The sequence below is a fragment of the Penaeus chinensis genome, chromosome 31 (assembly GCF_019202785.1).
Source record: "Penaeus chinensis breed Huanghai No. 1 chromosome 31, ASM1920278v2, whole genome shotgun sequence".
Lineage (NCBI taxonomy): Eukaryota > Metazoa > Arthropoda > Malacostraca > Decapoda > Penaeidae > Penaeus > Penaeus chinensis.
The window spans coordinates 33,453,328-33,460,905 of NC_061849.1; the positions used below are offsets into that span (position 1 = coordinate 33,453,328).

The 7,578-nt window shown below is 43.1% G+C and overlaps 1 protein-coding gene across 2 annotated transcripts in view; it reads left to right on the plus strand.

Moving 5' to 3' along the window:
- Positions 1-439: 439 nt before the first annotated feature.
- The window catches only part of LOC125042228 (phospholipid scramblase 1-like), a 26,071-nt gene continuing 18,932 nt past the window's right edge, over positions 440-7,578 (plus strand). The window contains exons 1-2 of one of the 2 annotated variants that reach the window (XM_047637734.1): positions 440-727; positions 6,561-6,604. The gene's annotated coding sequence lies outside the window, so the exon portion shown is untranslated. The remainder of the gene's footprint in view (positions 728-6,560; positions 6,605-7,578) is intronic. The other variant, XM_047637733.1, reaches the window with a different exon arrangement.

Below are 7,578 nucleotides of genomic sequence, written 5' to 3' on the forward strand. Positions count from 1 at the left end.
ATTGATAACCATATTACTTTTGAATATATATTTTACACGGTTATCGTTTAAGCACCGATGAAACAAAATTAGCAAAGCAACACTCTGAATTCAAAATTAATTACATACACATATATACTGGTGTCTTGTATATTTCGATTATGGTAATTTTGGTGAATTTTACCACATACATAAGTTTATTTACAGTCAGAATGCAAAATAGCAGAGATAGATTACGTTTTAAGAACAAAATCAAGGCCATCATATCACTGTCACAAATATTACATATCTCAAAATACATATAGGAAGATTATGGCAGGCTATGTAGCATAGTGAGGGGACGCGACCCATAAATCCATATCGCGGTGGCCTGGCGTACGGGGTAGAACCCAGTTTCATAATAGAGGTATATACACCGTACAGTATTCAAAGAACGCAACGTGATCAAAACCCCACGACTAAAACAAGGAAAAAAGAAAAAGAAAAGAGAAGCAAATCAACAATGAAATATTAATGAGATATTTTGTTTTACCGTGGGTATCTTTAACGTATAGTTCGTGTTATTTCCCCCTTGGCAACTAGAGGCGATGGGCGGGGCAACGGGCTGGTCAGAGGAGTGCGACCCTACAGTATATTGTGAGAACTAACATACGTGTACTCTGCGCTCTTACTTCGATCGAAAAATACTTGGATTTTGTTCTCTCATCTGCTGATTTGTGACCTTATACGAAGACTCACCCTTATAACGGTAAGCTAGGCCCTTGTGTCTTATAATGACAATTAAAGATAACCTAGAATGATAAGATATGGTAACTGATTTAAATGTTTGGTAGGCCTACGTACCGATTAGGAAAGGTCGTGGATGGACCTCCTCCCGTAAATAATGGCGAATAAACATGTTAGAGAGTTAGAAAGGTATGCGTATTAAACGTGTTAGATTTACAGGTAAGAGAGGGACCTTTGGGATTTGTTGAACACGAGTGAAAGAATGTGTTTTGACATTTACCGTGTTGTCACAGATTTTTTTTCTATTTCTTTTTCTTTTTTTAAATCATGCTCCAGCGGGTGAGATTGTTGCTTGCGAACTTGATTTCAACCTTGCAGTCTATCTTCCAATGATTCTGTTTTCGCCTCTGATTTGAGAATGGGAGTGAATTCACCTTCCCGCTGTGTTTCTCTTCGCCTCCCTCTCCCTCTTTCCCTCACCTCCCTCTCCCCGTCCGCCACCCCCTCTCCCTCCCCCTCCTTTCCCATTCTTGTCCTTCCTTCTCCTCCCCCTTCACGTCCTGCCTTCTCACCCTCTTCCCCCTCGCTGACTCTATTCTCTCGTCTCGTATCTTTCTCTCTGTCTCAGTTTCTCTGTCTCTTTTTCTCTCTCTCTCTATTTCTCTCTCTCTCTTTTTCTCTCTCTCTCTCTGTTTCTCTCTCTCTCTCTGTGTTTCTCTCTCTCTCTCTGTGTTTCTCTATCTCTCTCTGTTTCTCTATCTCTCTCTGTTTCTCTCTCTCTCTCTGTTTCTCTCTCTCTCTGTTTCTCTCTCTCTCTCTGTTTCTCTCTCTCTCTGTTTCTCTCTCTCTCTCTGTTTCTCTCTCTCTCTCTCTGTTTCTCTCTCTCTCTCTCTGTTTCTCTCTCTCTCTCTCTCTGTTTCTCTCTCTCTCTCTGTTTCTCTCTCTCTCTCTCTGTTTCTCTCTCTCTCTCTCTGTTTCTCTCTCTCTCTCTCTGTTTCTCTCTCTCTCTCTCTGTTTCTCTCTCTCTCTCTCTGTTTCTCTCTCTCTCTCTCTGTTTCTCTCTCTCTCTCTCTCTGTTTCTCTCTCTCTCTCTCTGTTTCTCTCTCTCTCTCTCTGTTTCTCTCTCTCTCTCTCTGTTTCTCTCTCTCTCTCTCTGTTTCTCTCTCTCTCTCTCTGTTTCTCTCTCTCTCTCTCTCTGTTTCTCTCTCTCTCTCTCTCTGTTTCTCTCTCTCTCTCTCTCTGTTTCTCTCTCTCTCTCTCTGTTTCTCTCTCTCTCTCTCTGTTTCTCTCTCTCTCTCTCTGTTTCTCTCTCTCTCTCTCTGTTTCTCTCTCTCTCTCTCTGTTTCTCTCTCTCTCTCTCTGTTTCTCTCTCTCTCTCTCTGTTTCTCTCTCTCTCTCTCTGTTTCTCTCTCTCTCTCTCTGTTTCTCTCTCTCTCTCTCTGTTTCTCTCTCTCTCTGTTCTCTCTCTCTCTCTCTCTCTCTATCTCTATCTCTATCTCTATCTCTATCTCTATCTCTATCTCTCTCTCTATCTCTATCTCTCTCTCTCTCTCTCTCTCTCTCTCTCTCTCTCTCTCTCTCTCTCTCTCTCTCTCTCTCTCTCTCTCTCTCTCTCTCTCTCTCTCTCTCTCTCTCTCTCTCTCTCTCTCTCTCTCTCTCCTCTTCACTCACTCATTTCGTCACTAACTCCTTCATTCACTCACCCATTCTTTGATACATCTTGTAATGGTTGTTAACAGCGTCAAGTCGGATGCAAATGCATTTAAAACATCATAAAACATCAAACACACCTTTAGAGTATTTTTCACTTACACAGCCACGCCCTCCAGGTTATTTATATATAACCACGCCCTCAGTTTTATTTATATATAACCACGCCCCCAGTTTTATTTTGATATAGCCACGCCCACCGCCAGTGTGAACCCTAATTCTGTAAATGATTTTAGGCCTGTATTAAAAAGAAAAGATGCATGGGGCCATTCTCTCAGTCACGTATTTGGTGGAGCTGATAGAAAGCCTTATTAATTGGCCTGTTGTTTACTACGCTAATAGTAGTAGAGTAGAAGGGACTGGCGGGTCTACCGAGGGGCTTATATTCATGTCCCTACCCGCTTCCCAGCTGCCTCCTAGTTATTTAGTTACTATTACTATATAGATTTCTAAAATGCATGGCGCCACTCTGTCTACAAGCTGCAATATATTAGCAGAATTTTAAATAAACAGAGCTAACTATTTATTGCCTAATGCTGTAAATTGCTGATAATCCAAACTGCATTGTCGTTAAGGAAAAAAGAAAGAAAAATACGTATAAATGGGGATATTCTTCGTGTTATTAACAAAACGATTTTTGCGCTAATTATGAATGAATAATTTCATATTACCGTAGATTACGAAGAATTTTATTTTAGGATTATGGTTTTCCTTATGAAGTAATAGGAAGCGGGGGGTGAAGGTGTTATTGTGTGAATGAATTAATTAGTACATGAATGGATAAATAATTAAGCCAGATAACTCGTCAGCTACTCCTCGCTGAAACGATGGTTCTTCCCTGGACCTCGAGCCACGAGCCACGCGGTCTGTGGCTTATGTTATACACAAATCGTGGTTATGTACACGGTATACACACACAGACACACACACAACACGCACGCACGCGCGCACACACACACACACACACACACACACACACACACACACACACACACACACACACACACACACACACTCACACTCACACTCACACTCACACTCACACTCACACTCACACTCACACTCACACTCACACTCACACTCACACACTCACACACACAAGCACACACGCATACACTCATACACATAGAGTTACATATAAATATGTATTGATAAAAAATCACGTAGCATACACACTTGTATATGCTACGTGATTTTTTGAGCATACATATTTACATGTAACTCTATGTGTATGAGTGTATGTGTGTGTGTGCGTGTGTGTGCGTGCGTGCGTGCGTGCGTGTGTGCGTGCGTGCGTGTGGGTGCATGTGTGTGTGTGTGCGTGTGCGTGTGCGTATGCGTATGCGTATGCGTGCGCGTGCGTGTGTGCGTGTGCGTGTGCGTGTGCGTGTGCGTGTGCGTGTGCGTGTCTGTCTGTCTGTCTGTCTGTCTGTCTGTCTGTCTGTCTGTGTGTCTGTCTGTGTGTCTGTGTATGTGTGTGCGTGTGTGTATACCGTGTACATAACCACGATTTGTGTATGGCATTAGCCACAGACCGCGTGGCTCGAGGTCCAGGGAAGAACCATCGTTTCAGCGAGGAGTAGCTGACGAGTTATCTGGCCTTGTTTGACCTCAGTAGATTTGCCTCAGCGCCTGAGGGCTCAGGTCCTTCTCACCAGCCTTCCGCCCCCACAGGGCTGGTCGGCGACGCGACCTCCCGCACTCAGCGCTTGTTACTATCACTTGTACTCTTCAGAAATAAAAGAGTCAAGCCATCTTACCGCTCTGTCTACCCCTGCATAACCTATGTTTCAAGGCCCCCCATCCATAGCCGTCTCCGGTGTGTGTGTGTGTGTGCGTGTGAGTGTGTGCGTGTGCGTGCGCGTGTGCGTGCGCGTGTGCGTGTGTGCGTGCGTGCGTGCGTGCGTGCCTGTGTGCGTGTGTGTGTGTGTGTGTGTGCACGCACGCACGCACGCACGCACGCACGCACGCACGCACGCATACACATAGAATTACCTGTAAATATGTATTGATAAATAATAATTTAGCATACACACTTGTATTCCCCCAAATTGAAGCAAAAATACCATATTTTCGTTGGAGTTGCCTCATCCTTGTAGACATGACCTTTCCTGGGACACAACGATCGCCACGCAACCATAGTAACTGGTCTTCCCCCATTACGTCCCTCCCCTTCCCCCTCCCAGCCTGGATTAGTGCCAGCCAGTTTATTACTACAGTTCTCACTCTTCTGTATATGCATGAAGGGTGAGTGAACCAAGTGCCGTCCCTCGATATGTGACTGCAGATGAAGGACATGCGTATCGAAAATGCGTTCTGTCTCGGCCGTCTTTTTCCCTCTGGTGGCGGCCTCGCCCTCAGTCACGGCGGCGGCAACATCATCATCTCGGCGACAGTGGGATGGGGGTGGGGGTGGGTGGAGATGTGGCGCCAGCTTCCTGTTGCGCAGGAAACTTGTGAGCAGATGCCTCTCCAGGCTGCGCTGCCATTGCTTCGCCGCCGCGTGTATCGTCCGCGTGAATGAACGTCAGTTTGTCTTACTACGTGGAGATTCAGCCATGCCGTTTCTAAAGATGTGCTTTAGCTTGTTTTACCGTAAAGGGCCCGAGGCATTTCACGTCAGCGGTCTTAAATGGGGGTTTTAAGCGGATGTGATCCAATGGTAATTCCCCTTTCCATTGCTCGCTTGATTTACTTCTTTTTTTTTATTTTGCAAAGGGAACAGTCTGAGCAGATTGTCTCTCCAGGCTGCGCTGCCATTGCTTCGCCGCCGCTCCGCATCTGTCGTGGTTGTCACTTCTTCCTTTTCACGACGGGGTCACTTTGTATTTTTTTGTTGTTTTTTTCGACAGCGTGTATCGTCCGCGTGAATGAACGTCAGTTTGTCTTACTACGTTTTTGAAAGTGGCCGAAAGGAACATAATCAATGGTTTACTGCTTGTGCCTGATCTCGAAAAAGAACTTCGAGGTGAATGAATGAATAAATATGCACGCACACGCACACATACGCATACACATACACATACACATACACATACACATACACATACACAGTACATATACATATACATATACATATACATATACATATACATATACATATACATATACATATACATATACATACACATATACACAACACATACACATACACAATATATGCACATACACAATACATACATAATAAATACACATACATAATACAGACGCACAATACATACACATGCACATTACATACATACACAATACATACACACAATAAATACACATGCACAATACATACATATACACAATACATACACACATTTCATACACTCAATACATACACACATTTCATACACTCAATACATACACGTACACAATACATACACGTACACAATACATACACATACACAATACATACACATACACAATACATACACAATACATACACGTACACAATACATACACGTACACAATACATACACATACACAGTACATACACACAATACATACACATGCACAATACATACACATACACAATACATTCACATAAAAATACATACACACACAATACATAAACATACACAATGCATACACATACACAATACATACACACACAATACATACATATATATACACAATACATACATACACAATACATACATACACAATACATACATACACAATACATACATACACAATACATACATACACAATACATACATACACAATACATACACATGCACATACAAATGCACATACACATACACAATACATATACCATACACATACACAACTCAGCAACCCATACGCACTTTTCCGCTGGACTCCTTATGTCATCAACCCGGCATTGGCGGTTCCCGGTCGCGCCCTCGACAAATTCGCATCACATTTTTAAGTCTTGTCTCCCACCCATCTGCGCGATTGAAGACACCTTATTAAGAAGATGACTTTGGTCGCGACAACACTCACCGAAGGGTTCCATGGCGACGCGGGTCCGTAAACAAGAGACTTCATCGTCCCGAAAATAGCGAAACCACTTTTGCGGCCGTGTTCATTAACATTTTTAGCGGGGAAAAGTGTTTTTAAGGGTAACATTTTACATTTAAGGGGGGGGGGGTCTGTCAAGTTATCTATCAACACATAAGCTTTTTTATTTATAGGTTGCCTGAACGTAAGAGTGGTCGCGAGCAAGCCTAGTCCACTTGGAAGTATTTTTAGTCATCAGTGTGGCGCTATTTAATCCAAGATGTATTTCTTTCAATTAGGTCACAATCCCTTTATCAAAATCTACTTACTTTCACCGCAGTAGGCTTGTATTCTTCTACACGAGATATTTTCGAAACCGAATTTTTGTCTGTCAACGTAGGATTAGGGTTAGACTGAAGGCACGGGTGCCCTTAACGTCACTGGGCACAGTCACGATGGGTCGGTCATGTAGCACAACCTCCACCTCGCACGGAAGGGTTGTTAGTTATTTATCATCGTTTCAATGCATAACTAGACATTTCTTAAGGACGGCATCTCCCGTTCCCAGACTCAACCAGGCATCATGTTTGGTGACGGTTGAAGACTTCATGCTGTAGATTGATTCCCTGTCTTGACAAGCATCGCATAGCTCCTTGTCAGTCATAACAGAGTTTGTCCTGTCATTAGTAAATAACTGTTGAGACGTTCCCTTTCCTGTCATGAACTAAGCTATCACAGTGAGGAAGGAGTCGACATCGAGAGAACGAAATATCTGTATGTGTACAGCAATGCAGTTTACATGTGGAGATTCAGCCATGCCGTTTCAAAAGATGCGCTTTCTTGTTTTACCGCAAAGGGCCCGAGGCATTTCACGTCAGCGGTCTTAAATGGGGGTTTTAAGCGGATGTGATCCAATGGTAATTCCCCTTTCCATTGCTTGCTTGATTGCTTGATTTACTTTTTTTTATTCTGCAAAGGGAACAGTCAACGACCGCTATGTTGCGAGTATTCAGAACTACCTCCATATACTTTATTTTTTGAATGTTTTTTTTTTTTTATACTGAGTTGTTATTACATCTTCCGAGCACCAAACTAAATAGTTGATGAGTTGGAGAATTATAGGGCGGGAGTGCTGTTCATGTCACACTGCGATGTCCTGGTCCGTTCAATACAGGTTCGAAGGTATAGATTGCTTTATACTGATACTGATTC